Genomic DNA, 15,300 nt, shown 5'->3' on the forward strand with positions numbered 1-15,300 from the left:
GCGCAGTTTTTTGCATTATGTCGTCTGGTGTATTGTGTAATCTTACAGTGAATTGTTCTATTGTAAGCTATGTCAAGATCGCGAAAAAAGGCGTTTTCGCAAAAAGTGTTTGTATGTCGTCGCGCAAGAATTTTCGCGCTCGAACGAATATCAATAAAAAGCGAAATAGAACAAAAAGGCCGAATGCGTGTTGTTTTGTTCACGTTATAAAAGCGAATGAAATTTATTTAAGCAATTGTTACATCTAATGTATGACAGGATTGCAGAGTGCTTAAATTTATAAAAAGTAGTAGGTGATGCCACTTAATTATCAGGTGGCGCTCTGAGCGTTCTGAACATACTCCCCCCGATGGCAAGTCATACTCCCAGCTAAATGATCATCGATGGGAAGAGCGCACACTTTAGAGATGGCTCGTTTGCAAATACCATTGGCCGTTTTAACTTCAGCTACACGAACTTTATAATCGTTCCCAAGGAAGACCTTGGTGACTCTTCCAAGCAGCCATTGAGTAGCGGCAATGCTTCATCCTTGATAAGGACAAGAGTTCCAATTGGCATATTGTTCCTTGGATATCGCCATCGTGAGAGTTGTTGCAACAGTGATAAATATTCGGAACTCCACCTCTTCCAAAAGGTCTGTTGCATGAATTGTATTCGCTGCCAGTTGCTCAGTCGACTGGTGTTTATTGTTGAAAGGTTTGGTTCTGGTAGAGAAGTTAGTGGTGTACCTATAAGGAAATGGCCTGGTGTGAGAACATCTAAAACATCGGGATTTTCTCTAATTGGACAAAGTGGTCAAGAGTTAATAACTGCGGAGATCTGACATACGAGTGTTCTAAGTTCATCAAAAGTGGGTACTGCAGAACCAACAATTCGCCAGAAATGGAATTTCGCTATTTTAATTGAGGCCTCCCAAAGACCTCCGAAATAAACTTCCCGTCAATTCCTTCAACAAGGCCTTGCCGATAAACTGCTTCAACATGTTGCTGCTTGAGAAATTGTTGCTGTAATTCTGCCATTTCATTTCTTGCTCCAAGAAAGTTTGTTGCGTTATCAGACCAAATGATCTTTGGTTTTCCACGAGTGCAATAAAAACGTTGCAATGCTGCTAGAAAGGATTCAGTTGATAGATCCTTTACGACTTTCATATGAATCGCCTTCGTAGTAAAACATATGCAGAGACTTATGTAACATTTCGTTGATGGTTTGCATCTTATTTAAGATGGGTAGTAGAACGATCCGCAATAGTCAACTCCAGTGATTAGAAAGGGCCGACTTTGACGGACGCGGTCTTCTGGTAAGTTTCCCATAATCTGTTTGCAAATCTTGGGTCGTAATATGAAACATCGCACGCACTTGCTTACTATGTGACTCACCATGTAGATTCTGATGGTGAAAATGTGTTATAATAGATTCTGTTAGGGGATGTCCCTTGGGTAGAATGATTGGATGTCGTGAATGGTAATCCAATAATGCATTTTCTAATCGACCACCTACACGAATAAGTCCAAATGAGTCTAAAAATGGTGACAAAGACGCTAATTTACTCGACGTACTTATTGGCACAGACCTTTTAAGATCCTTTTATTCAGAAGAAAAATTCACTCTTTGCACCATATGAAGTAAATACCAGGTTCCTTTTTGAATATGTGTTGTATCGAGAATACTGGAATGATCCTTTTTGATGAAAATGTGTACGTAAGCATACATGCGCTGCATTACTGTAAAGGAATTTATATATTTACAATCAAGTGATATATCAGTTACTGAAGTTGACGAAAGTAATGCATTTTTCCGCCGTTCATGTCAATTTCTAACGCGAATACTACTTTTTGGCAAATTTGTTTCCAAATCATGCAGAAATGGGGGTCCAAATTTCCAAAGTGAAGAATTTAATAACTCTAAGGGCATGCACCTCTTGACAAGATGTCTGCAGGGTTCATTTGTGTTAGTATGTACATACATACATACCGCCACTCCATGCCATTAGTTAAATGCTGTATACTTGTAATGCGATTGGAGACAAAAAATATTAAAACGTGAAGGCTCCTCCTTGATCCATGACAAAACCGTTGTAGAATCCGACCAGCAAAAGAACCGACAGTTAAATACTCGTAAATTGTATATAGACTGAATTACTTGAGCCAGAAGCGCAGCTGCACATGACTCTAGTTTAGGAACTGTGACCGTTTTTAATGGTGGAACCTTCGATTTCCAACAGAGCAACGTGGAATGCGCGTGTCCACCTAAACGAGATACTACGTAGATACAGGTGCCGTAAGCTAAGGAACTGGCATCACAAAATGCATGTAACCAAGCTAGAATATCGTAAGCCAACATATCGTGAAAAAGTCATATTTCCTATACTACTAAATTCATCGTAAAGTTGAAGCCACGCTGTTTGATAAGTCATTGGTAGACTTTCATCCCAATCGATCTTCTTCACCCACAGTCGCTGAATATTTTTGCCTTGCACACTATGAGTCCAATTAATCCCAATGGATCATAAAGTTGAGAAATAACCGACAAAACTGAGCGCTTAGTAATTTTTCTATTGTTTTAGCTAGAAGTAAACGAATATATCAGCAGCGGGGTTCCATTGAAGTCCAAGCGTATTTGTATAAACACTTCCATCATCGAATTTGATTAATTTCTCCTTATCTGTATCCGGCACATTGCTAAGCACTTCTGGTTTATTTGAACACCAGTGATTAATTCATTAACATAAAAATCGCGTTAAATTATTTTGGAACCAATGGGGTATAAAACTGCTTCATCGACCGCAAGTTGATGCATGGTGCGAATAGCCAAAAATGATGCAGACTTTGTCCCGTAAGTGACCGTATCGAATTTAAATATTTTTATGTCATCTTTTAGATCGTCCCTCCAAAGTATGCATTGCAAGTAATTATCAGATGTGGTGACTCGAATGCACCGATACATTTTGCAAATGTCCTGGTTAGGTCAACCGGATTTGCACGAAAACGAAGAAGAGTGTCGGCTAACTTTGGTTGAATGGTTGGACCTGCCAACAGCGCATTGTTCAATGAATAACCAGTTGTAGTCTGTGCTGAGCCGTCGAATACGACTCTAAGTTTTGTAGTTGTGCTATCGTTTTTGAGCACGCAATGATGTGGAATAAAATATGTGGGTAGCGATGGTATTGGCTTCGATACTGGAGACATGTGTTTAAGTTCGAGATATTCCTTCATAAAAGATACGTATTGTAATTTTACTTCCGTATTACGTTCTAGACGCCTCTCAAGAGTTAGAAACCGTCGTAACGCTTGTGTCGGGGTTGTCGACGATATATTTGCCGGTGTGCCAAATAAAATAAAAACTATTAGAAATCGGGTAAGAATTCGGATGTGTGTATATTTGAGTAAATATAATATATGTATGTATGTATATGGGTTGATAAATACAATTGGGTGTGGATGTGTATAATTGTATGTTAGTGTACAAAACTAATTACGATTATACTTAATCTAATTATAAATTTATGTGTAACCTGATGTGGTTGAATTTTCCCGCGTTGAGATTGATTCTGCTGCTGTTGTTACTGCTGATATTGCTGCTGCTTTGGCGCTTATGTCCGTCCGCTCTGGTGATTCGTTTTATTGTGTTTTTTCGTACTTCGCTGTTATGTTGGCGCTGTTGGGTGTTTTTTGCATTGCCCTCTAATTCGTATTTAGACGAGTTAGGAGGACAATGCAGGGATGTGTTCATTTGGTATAAACATCCCGGCCGCCTTGTAGTGTCTGCGAATAAAAAGATTTTTAGATCTATTTTGAATTGGGTAAATGAGTATTGTTATCAACGGGTTGGAGGTATACTTTGGGTTTAAATCGCACAAGCACCGGTTAAAGTCCAACCGAGTGCGGTGTTTTGTGCGATCACGGTGCTGTTATCGGGGTTGAATAGTCCGGGTTTCATCAATCTTGGGTAGATGTCAGCTCCCAGTTCCAACATGATTTTCTCGTCTTTCCAGAATTTAGGGTCGGCTAGGACTAAGTGTTCGAACTTCTTAATGATTTCGCCACTTAAGTCACGATTATAGGGTCGGGTCGGTAAATCATGCGTCAATAGGCAGTTAACTTCGACATGCCAGTCGGAATAAGTTAATGATCCTATGACGACTTTGCATATACGATGCGAGTCGAGGTACGTTTTTGGTAACCGCAATCTCTGCACCAGTTCTGATGCAATTACAGTCACCTTTCGGGACGGGTTGACTATGGCTCGTATTTTGTTCCATTTGCCATCGTGTTTGACTTTGACCATGACTGTTGGTATGAGGGTTGGCTTGGCCAGTAACGTGGGTGGATCCTCTTGTCTGTGTAATCGTTCTTCGCCTTTTGCTGTTTTCTTTTGCTCATTGCAGAACAGCCCGGGGTGTCCATGTAGGGTTGAATGGTGTTCCCCGTTGCACGTGGCACATCGTTTTTTACTTGTGCACTTTTGGGTGGAATGCGATCTGGCCAAGCAATTGACGCAGTACTTGTATTTATTAACTGCGTCAAACTTTTCGGTGATGTTCATTTTGGTGAATTTTGAACATGTTACCAGTCTATGGTCTTTTTTACACAATCCACAGGCGACGTGTTTGTGTGTTCGTTTTGATGGACGGCTGATAGCACGCCGAGTCGTGCGATGGGTACTTCCTCGTTCTTCCCGAATAGGGGAAAGGCTGATGGTACGTCGGGCCGTGAGATGCGTATTTCCACGCTCCTCTCGAATGGGGGAAAGGGTCGCTTTAAAGCGATGCAGGCGTCTTGCCAGGGTTCCTTCGTCGAAGAGTGGGCTGATACTACGGGTCACGCTAAGTGATCGCACAGTGAATGTGGGGCTGCTTTGGCGGCTGCAAATCGACTTCGTACTGCTTTGAGGGGCCAAGCCACTATAAGGAAATAAGATTAATTATTTGGTAAAGAGACTATTTTGGTTATTGTGCGGGTAATTGTTCCCTGAGAGGTACGTATGTCAACTACTCTTGCTTTATTGTCGGCACCGAGATATGTTTTTTCGATGCGACCAAGTCTCCACTCATTTGGAGGTAGAGTTTCTTGACGTATAACTACCATATCGTTAATGTCTATGTTGCGTTGAGGGTATTTCCACTTATATCTTTTGTGGAGTTCTTTCAAATATTCTTCTTTCCATCGTTTGCAGAAGTGTTGATGGAGTATCTTCAGTTTTTGCCATCTTTGTGCGGTGCTTAGATGATGCTTAGATCTTCTAAGTTGGGTTCTGCTGGGATTAATAAAGGGGTACCTATTAAGAAATAGCCTGGAGTTAAAGGTTCTAAATTTGTTGGGTCTTCACTTAATGGGCTTAAAGGGCGAGAATTCAAGCAACTTTCGATTCGGGTTAAAAGAGTAGCTAGTCCTTCGAAAGTGAATTTCTGGTTCGGAGACACCTTTTTCAAGTGGCTCTTTCAACTTTTCTCTCCTGCTTCCCAGAGTCCACCCATGTGTGGAGCTCCTGGAGGGTTAAAGTGCCAGTTGATGTCTTGGTGCGCTTCACTAGTTGTTAATTGAGTTTTCAATGACTTCATGAATTCTCGCCGATCTTTAACTAAAAGTTTAGACGCTCCAACAAAATTAGTACCATTGTCCGAATAGAGATCGGCGGGACATCCGCGCCTGGAAAAGAAACGTGCGAATGCGGCCATGAATGCGTTGGTGGTGAGATCACTTACTGGCTCTAGATGTATGGCTTTGGTTGCAAAACAAACAAATACGCATTCATAGCCTTTTGTGATCAGACATGCTCTGCCGGTGTAATTTTTTATGTCATAAGGACCGGCGAAATCGATTCCTGTTGCTGCGAATGGACGGGTTAGGGTGGTACGTTCTGCGGGTAATGCTGCCATAATCTGAGTAGTGTTGCGCTTTTTGTGCAAAAACGCAAGTTTTACACTGATGAGTGGTGGACTTGATGAGGGTTTTCAGCTTCGGTATCCAAAATTCCGAACGCATAAGTCGTAAGACTAGCTGGTTGCCGCCATGAAGGGTTATTAGATGGGTAAATTGGGTGAGTAGTTTGGCTTGTGTATGACTGTTGTGATTCATTGGCTGACGCATTCGAACAGAATCGAAACAAATATGCTACAACTCGAATGGCTTTGGGTAAGGACGAGAATCTATCCAGGATATCCTCTTGTGTTGTGTTCACGAAGGTCCTGATTGGCCGGAGTTCCAGTGTTGTATCGCTTGATATTTTGGTAACTGGCCAGTGTTTCGGGTCGAGTGTTAGCCATTGGGGTCCGTGCCACCAGAGGTCATTGTTAACCATTTCCAGAGGTGTGCGTCCGCGAGTAGCTAGATCTGCCGGATTGTCTTGACTTTCGACGTGAGTCCAATTTTCGGTTCCAACCTTTTCTGCGATTGTGGCAATTCGGTGGGATACAAAGGTGGTCCATGTGCATGGGGGTTTGCTAAGCCATGAAAGAACAATTGTGGAATCCGTCCAAAGGTGAGTACGGTATTGGGTTATACTTAGTTGGGTTACGGTCGCATCCACTAGATTCGCCAGAAGAACAGCTCCACAAAGTTCTAGCCTTGGTAATGATATGGGTTTTATTGGGGCCACACGAGTCTTGGATACCAAAAGGGTTGTCCAGGTATTTGCGTTTGTAGAAACACTGATATATAGGGCTGCTGCGTAAGCTTTTTCAGACGCGTCAGAGAATCCATGAAAATTGATGATCGCCGATGTCGAAAAGTGGGTCCATCGAGGAATTTCAATGAGATTTAAGGAATCGTAGCCCTTTATGAATATTTTCCATCGATGGAGGGTTAAGGGTTTCAGACATTCATCCCAATCGGATTTATCCAGCCATATCTGTTGCATTATTATTTTTGCTGTGACTACAACGGGGCTGAGCCAACCAGCTGGGTCGAACAATTTTGCTATAATCGATAGTACTTCTCTTTTAGTATACGCCGTTTTATCCTGAATAGGGTTGATGAGAAAAAAGAACGTATCTTTTTTCGCATTCCATCTGATTCCTAGTATTTTTGTGTTATTGGATTCTGGTAAACTGAGTGAGTTGGTATCCAATAGATGTTCCTGTGGGATTCCAGATAAAACTTTTGGGTCATTTGAAGTCCATTTGCGTAGAGCAAATCCTGCGGACGTCAAGGATGAAGTGAGTTCATCTCGTGCCAATATCGCTGTTGGTGCGTCATGTGCTCCTGCAAGTACATCATCAACATACATTCCGTTTCGAAGTATCTCTGCTGCCAGTGGGTGGGTTCCTTGTACATCATCCGCTAATTTGAGGAGGGTACGGATAGCTAGAAATGGAGCACAGTTAATACCGAACGTAACAGTTTGTAATTCAAAATCTTCTATAGGGTCGTTAGGGGATTTCCTAAATAAGATTCTTTGAAACGGAGTGTGTCTGCTTTCAACGAGTATTTGGCGATACATTTTTTGGATATCTGCGTTGAATACGATTCGAAACATTCGCCATTTTACTACTAGGATGACGAGGTCTGCTTGTAGAATGGGTCCAGTGTGTAGTACATCATTGAGGCTGTTCCTGTTCGAGGTGGGGCATGATGCGTTGAATACCACTCGCAGTTGAGTCGTTATGCGATCCGGTTTAATGACTGCGTGATGTGGCAGATAATACGTTTTCGTATTATCCGCAGGGTCGTATTCAACTTTGGTCATATGACCGAGTTCCAAATACTCGTTAATGGCCTTGTCGTATTCCGCTTTTATTTCGGGTTTTCTCGACAATGATTTTTCATTTCTAAGAAATTGAGCTAGAGCTATGTGTCTTGAGTTGCCCAATTCTATGTTGTCTGGGGTTTTAAAGGGTAATGTTCCCACATAGCGTCCATCTGAGTTTCTGTGGGTCGTATTTTTATAAATTTGCTCACAAACTATATCTGAAGTTGATGGTAGAGGCTTCCTTGGAACTTTTTCAACTTCCCAAAATTGTGTGAGCAACTTGTCTGGGGTCATCTTATTGAAAAATGACATTACTGAGGATGATAAGGGTTCTTCTGGTGTGGGTCCGGATAAAATCCATCCGAATTCCGTTTCTTGGGCTAGAAGGGTCCCGAGTACATTTCTCCGTACACCACTGAGAATTATTTGTGGGTAAAGGTCACTTCCGATCAATATGTCCACTGGTCTGGGTTTATAAAAGTGAGGGTCAGCTAAACTAAAACCGAAATCTGTATTAGTGATGATCGTACTAAGTGAGTGAGTGGGTAAATTATCGGTTAAAGATTTTAAGATAAACGCGTGTGTTGTTATCTTAAACACCTTTCTTGTCGGTGAACTAAGGGTAAGTTCACAAATTTTGGAGGGTGTCGCCGAAACGGTGTTGTTCAATCCAGTCACTTGTGCGTTTCTCCTGAACGTGGGTATGTCCAATTTTCTCTGGAATTTCTCTGAAATAAAAGTGGCTTGGTCTTGGGTTTTATTTGTAGTGGACTGTAAGAGGGTTGTGTAGGCTTGCGGATTTATATTGGTATTCAGGGTTTGGGAGGTACTACTGGTGTTTGGGTCAAGAGGCGGGTTTGAGGCTCTTGATCCTTGCGGGGGGGATTGGGAACGGGTTGGTGTATCCCTATGCAGAAGTGTGTTATGTTTCTTTCTGCATATTCTCCAAAATATTTGCTCTTGCAATCTCTGAAACTGTGAGATAATGCAAGGCAATTGAAGCAATAACCATTATTTTTTATTGTGGTTATTCGGGTCTCAACATTCATTTGTAAGAACTTTGGACATTCTCGAATTGAATGGTGTGTTCTACAAAGCTTACAACTTTCAATGTCTTGAGGCTGTTTTGAAAAGTTGTTGCCTCTAACTGGGTGTGTACTAGCGTGTGAAAAATCCCGGGTCGAAGTTCCGGAAACATTAGCATGAAATGTGCTGAACTTCCTGTCTTTTCCTTTCCTATAGGATCCACTGTCGGATTGGGTCACTGGAACGGGGTCAGTTAGATTTCCGACTGCTTCCAAAGATTTATATCGATGAGTGAGAAACGCGTCGAAAGTTTTCCAGGATGGTATTTCCGAGTTATCTTCTAGGGTGTCCTCGAATTGATGCAGTAGGGTTTTGGGTAATTTCAATCCGCATAAGTAAATTAAGATGGGGTCCCAGCTACTAGTGTCTATGTACACGTTGTGTAGATTTGTGAGGCAATTGTTGACGGTCCTCTGAAGGTGTTTGATCGCGCTTCCACTTTCTTGGGTTGCTTGGGGTAAGTTGAATAAAATCTTCAATTGCGCGTTGACCTGAACTCGTTTGTTCTCGTATTGGGATACCAGGTCTCTCCATGCCATCAGGAAACCATCATTTGTTAAGGGTGTATTTTTAACAATTGCTCTTGCTTCTCCTCGGGTTTTTTGAATCAAATGGAACAGTTTTTCCACGTTGCTGATTTTGTGATTGTTTACGTATATAGCCGTAAACATATCTCGGAATGAAGGCCAGGTTACGAAATCTCCATAAAATATGTCCGTATCACAAGGGGGTATATGTATTGAGGGTCCTATGTCCCGCGATGTAAATTCTTCTGAAACTCTTTCCTTTATTAGGGTTAGGGTCTTGAGATCATCAATAGCTTGATTAATGGATCCTAAACATTTTAAATAGAATTGATGACCTTTTTTAAATTTTTCCTTGATTTTTGCAAAATCAATAGTTTCACCGGGTTTTTGTGGGGTTCTACGAAAGGCATCGTACGACTTGTTTGCCTTTTCGTATATCGCGTTGAGTTCAACCCTTTTTATTTCTAGGGTATAAATTGACTCATCTTCGGGTTGGGTGTCGTAATGTTCCTCAATGTATTCGAACAAATCGGACATACAAAATTGAAACTCTTCCATTATTATTAAAAATTCACTTAACCGGGTTTACGACGACGAATTAAATTGAAATAAAACAAATAATTAATTTGAAAGAAATATTTCTTTATTTAAGTTTGAATTTTTATAAATTAGTAAGCAACGACTTTATTCTTTTGTTTGCTGTGTAAATTTTGAACCGCAAATTATGATGGGTCAAATTCCGAAGAACGAAAAATTTCCTATTGGGTCTTTTGAAATTTTTCCTACCGGGTCTGCTTTTTGCTTCCTCACACTGCACTTGCAGTTAACGTTAGTTCGTTGTTAGTTGAGCGGGTAAAGCAATAAAACATATGTACGCGTAGGTACGGGTGGATGCCAAAGCAACGCTACTTGGCTCTCAATAATTATATGCGTATGTTTGTATGTCAACGGGTAAGGTGCAAAGCGGAATATGGCAATAACAAAGTTAGCAAATACTTTGTGCTTAATACCGGTTAAGCAAAAGATTTACTTTGGAATAGAATGTGAATTTTGTTCTTGTTTCACTTTGCGGTTTTATTCCGATTTGCACTAATTTATGTATATCCACAATATTTTAAATAAATTTGAGTTTGTGTACTTACAATTTTTCCACGTATGGGTTTGATGATAAAGTGGTTGAGTAGTTGCTTGGGTGGGTAAATATTAATCCTGTTGATTCAAAATATAGTTGATTGGGTGGGTGAAAATGTGCAAATCCTGATGATCCAAAATCCTGATTTTCCAAATGATGTTGAATTGGGTGGGTTTATTTTATGAGGCGCTTGATCCGACTCGAAGGACCAAAATGTCGGGGTTGTCGACGATATATTTGCCGGTGTGCCAAATAAAATAAAAACTATTAGAAATCGGGTAACAATTCGGATGTGTGTATATTTGAGTAAATATAATACATGTATGTATGTATATGGGTTAATAAATACAATTGGGTGTGGATGTGTATAATTGTATGTTAGTGTACAAAACTAATTACGATTATACTTAATCTAATTATAAATTTATATGTAACCTGATGTGGTTGAATTTTCCCGCGTTGAGATTGATTCTGCTGCTGTTGTTACTGCTGATGCTGCTGTGGTTGTTATTGGTGCTGATATTGCTGCTGCTTTGGCGCTTATGTCCGTCCGCTCTGGTGATTCGTTTTATTGTGTTTTTTCGTACTTCGCTGTTATGTTGGCGCTGTTGGGTGTTTTTTGCATTGTCCTCTAATTCGTATTTAGAAGAGTTAGGAGGACAATGCAGGGATGTGTTCATTTGGTATGAACAGCTTGCTTGTAGGAATCACCAAGAAGGCTAATACTGGGCTTTAGACGACTGTAGTTTGCCTTAAAGTGATCTCCGCAATCGAGTTCCTCTCTTGTTGCCTTACTAATGGGCTCAAAGCTGTTGTCTATTTCCCAAAATGAACGCACCAGTTCATTGGTAGATGGATGACCTGGACACACTCAAGCGATGTTTTCACGGTTGTTGTAAGCGATGATAGCTTTGGCGATGTGCTCTGGCCACCCGATACGATCCATCCAAAACGAGTCTTTTGGCGAAAATAATTATTTTTCAAACGAATTAGACCAATGCAAAGGAAATCAAAAAATATGCTTGCACCTATGAGAAGATCCACACGTTGGGGCTTCTGAAACTCAGGATCAGCTAAGTTGATATTCGATGGAATATCCCAATCACTGATTTCGAGTAGATAGTTTGGCTGATAATCGGTGGGTAGCCTAATAACATCCGTTTGAAGGCGAGGTAAAGTGAGAAGGCGAAATATCCCCTGCATAGGGTTGTGCGCTGGGTTTGGGACCCGCCACGTAAAAAAACAACCCCAGCGAATAGTAACAACCAGCCTCGGATGAGAGACCCCCCTTTTGATAACGACCATGGCAAACGAAATAAGGACTACGAATTGAGGGCATGCACCTGGAATGTCTGGTCCCTTAATTGGGAAGGTGCCGCTGCCCAGCTGGTTGATGTCCTCGTGAAAATAAAGGCTGACATCACCGCCGTCCAAAAAATGCGATGGACTGGACAAGGACAGAGACGAGTAGGTCCTTGTGACATTTACTACAGTGGCCATATAAAGGAGCGCAAGTTTGGTGTTGGATTCGTGGTGGGAGAGAGACTCCGTCGCCGAGTACTATCATTCACTCCCGAGAATGAACGTCTAGCCACAATCCGCATCAAAGCGAGGTTCTTCAACATATCGCTGATTTGCGCCCACGCCCCGAAGGAAGAGAAAGACGATGTGACCAAAGATGCCTTTTATGAGTGCTTGGAGCGCACTTATGAGAGACGCCCCCGCCACGATGTCAAAATCGTGCTTGGCGACTACAACGCCAGGGTGGGCAAAGAAGGTATCTTTGGCACTTCTTCTTCTTTACTGGCGTAGACACCGCTTACGCGATTATAGCCGAGTCAACAACAGCGCGCCAGTCGTTTCTTCTCTTCGCGACGTGGCGCCAATTGGATATTCCAAGCGAGGCCAGGTCCTTCTCCACTTGGTCCTTCCACCAGAGTGGAGGTCTTCCTCATCCTCTGCTTCCCGCGGCGGGTACTGCGTCAAATACTTTCATAGCTGGAGTGTTTTCATCCATCCGGACAACATGACCTAGCCAGCGTAGCCGCTGTCTTTTAATTCGCTGAACTATGTCAATGTCGTCGTATATCTCGTAGAGCTCATCGTTCCATCGAATGCGATATTCGCCGTGGCCTACGCGCAAAGGGCCATAAATCTTTTCTCTCGAAAACTCGCAACGTCGACTCATCGGTTGTTGTCATCGTCCAAGCCTCTGCACCATATAGCAGGACGGGAATTATGAGCGACTTATAGAGTTTGGTTTTTGTTCGTCGAGAGAGGACTTTAGTTTTCAATTGCCTACTCAGTCCGAAGTAGCTCCTGTTGGCAAGAGTAATCCTGCGTTGCATTTCCAGGCTGACATTGTTGGTGGTGGTAATGCTGGTTACAAGATAGACGAAATTATCTACAACTTCAAAGTTATGACTGTCAACAGTGACGTGAGAGCCAAACCGCGAGTGCGACGACTGTTTGTTTGATGACAGGAGATATTTCGTCTTGCCCTTGTTCACTGCCAGACCCATTTCTTTTGCTTCCTTGTCCAGTCTGGAGAAAGCAGAACTAACGGCGCGGGTGTTGAGGCCGATGATATCAATATCATCGGCATACGCCAGCAGCTGTACACTCTTATAAAAGATTGTACCTGCTCGATTCAGTTCTGCAGCTCGAATAATTTTCTCCAGCAGCAGATTGAAGAAATCGCACGATAGGGAGTCGCCTTGTGTGAAACCTCGTTTGGTATCAAACGGCTCGGAGAGGTCCTTCCCGATACTGACGGAGCTTTCGTGTTGCTCAACGTCAGTTTACACAGCATTAGTTTTGCGGGGATACCAAATTCAGACATCGCGGCATAAAGACAGCTCCTTTTCGTGCTGTCGAAAGCAGCTTTGAAATCGACGAATAGGTGGTGAGTGTCGATTCTCCTTTCACGGGTCTTTTCCAAGATTTGGCGCATGGTGAATATCTGGTCGGTTGTTGATTTACCAGGTCTGAAGCCACAATGAGAAGGTCCAATCAGTTTGTTGACGGTGGGCTTTAATCTTTCACACAATACGCTGGATAGAACCTTGTACGCGATGTTGAGGAGGCTTATCCCACGGTAGTTGGCGCAGATTGTGGGGTCTCCTTTTTTATGGATTGGACATATCACACTTAAATTCCAATCGTTGGGCATGCTTTCATCCAAACATATTTTGCAAAGAAGATGATGCATGCTCCTTATCAGTTCTTCGCCGCCGTGTTTGAATAGCTCGGCCGGCAATCCATCGGCCCCTGCCGCTTTGTTGTTCTTCAGGCGGGCAACTGCTATTCGAACTTCTTCATGGCCGGGTAATGGAACGTCTGCTCCATCGTCATCGATTGGGGAATCGGGTTCGCCTCCTCCTGGTGTTATGTGTTCACTGCCATTCAACAGGCTGGAGAAGTGTTCCCTCCATAATCTAAGTATGCTCTGGGCATCGGTGGCTAGATCACCTTTGGGGGTTCTATATGAGTATACTCCGGTCTAGAAAGCTTCTGTAAGCCGCCGCATTTTTGCGTAGAATTTTCGAGCATTGCCCCTGTCGGCCAGCTTATCAAGCTGTTCGTACTCACGCATTTCGGCCTCTATCTCCTTCTGTCTGCAAATGCGTCTCGCTTCCCTCTTCAACTCTCGGTATCTATCCCATCCCGCACGTGTTGTGGTCGATCGTAACGTTGCGAGGTAGGCAGCCGGTTTTCTCTCCGCTGCGACACGGCACTCCTCGTCGTACCAGCTGTTCTTTTGCACTTTCCGAAAAGCAATGGTTTCGGTTGCAGCTGTACGTAAGGAGTTTGAAATGCCGTCCCACACTTCCCTTATACCGAGTTGTTGACGAGTGCTCTCAGAGAGCAGGAGTGCAAGCCGAGTGGAAAATCTTTCGGCTGTCTGGCCCCGGCCATGAAGAAGTTCGAATAGCAATTGCCCGCCTGAAAACAACAAAGCGGCAGGGGCCGATGGATTGCCGGCCGAGCTATTCAAACACGGCGGCGAAGAGCTGATAAGGTGCATGCATCATCTTCTTTGCAAAATATGTTTGGATGAAAGCATGCCCAACGATTGGAATTTAAGTGTGCTATGCCCAATCCATAAAAAAGGAAACCCCACAATCTGCGCCAACTACCGTGGATTTAGCCTCCTCAACATCGCATATAAGGTTCTGTCGAGCGTATTGTGTGAAAGATTAAAGCCCACTGTCAACAAACTGATTGGACCTTATCAGTGTGGCTTCAGACCTGGTAAATCAACAACCGACCAGATATTCACCATGCGCCAAATCTTGGAAAAGACCCGTGAAAGGAGAATCGACACTCACCACCTATTCGTCGATTTCAAAGCTGCTTTCGACAGCACGAAAAGGAGGTGCCTTTATGCACGGCTGTGTAAACTGACGTTGAGCAACACGAAAAGCTTCGTCAGGATCGGGAAGGACCTCTCCGAGCCGTTCGATACCAAACGAGGTTTCAGACAAGGCGACTCCCTATCGTGCGAATTTTTCAATCTGCTGCTGGAGAAAATTATTCGAGCTGCAGAACTTAATCGAGCAGGTACAATCTTTCATAAGAGTGTACAGTAGGCATATAACTTTTTACAATTTTTGCAAATACGAAAAACGGCATACCATAGTCGAATAGAGAATAAAAAAGTATGAACCCCATTATTTTTTTTTTTTGCGAAATTGCAAAAAAGTTTCCGCGCAAATCGAAATTACTTTTTTATCAGAACTGCTGAAAAAAACAAAAAAAGTTTTGTACACTGTACACGTTTTTCTTCATAATAATAGATATTTATTTAACTAATAATCTTCCTATTATTCCAAACGCCTTTTAATGGACCTAAGGAAGTGCCCCACG

General features: G+C 42.5%; 1 protein-coding gene and 1 long non-coding RNA gene across 4 annotated transcripts in view; both read left to right on the forward strand.

Annotated features, from left to right (window-relative positions):
- Positions 1 to 12,380, forward strand: part of LOC125776660 (uncharacterized) — a 56,232-nt gene extending 43,852 nt beyond the window's left edge. The window contains exon 2 of the mRNA XM_049450152.1: positions 12,341 to 12,380. The gene's annotated coding sequence lies outside the window, so the exon portion shown is untranslated. The remainder of the gene's footprint in view (positions 1 to 12,340) is intronic.
- LOC105233304 (uncharacterized) overlaps positions 1 to 15,300 on the forward strand; it is a 1,563,509-nt gene that overhangs the window by 336,367 nt on the left and 1,211,842 nt on the right. The window lies entirely within an intron of this gene.

This window comes from Bactrocera dorsalis, chromosome 2 (assembly GCF_023373825.1).
Source record: "Bactrocera dorsalis isolate Fly_Bdor chromosome 2, ASM2337382v1, whole genome shotgun sequence".
Classification (NCBI taxonomy): Eukaryota; Metazoa; Arthropoda; class Insecta; order Diptera; family Tephritidae; genus Bactrocera; species Bactrocera dorsalis.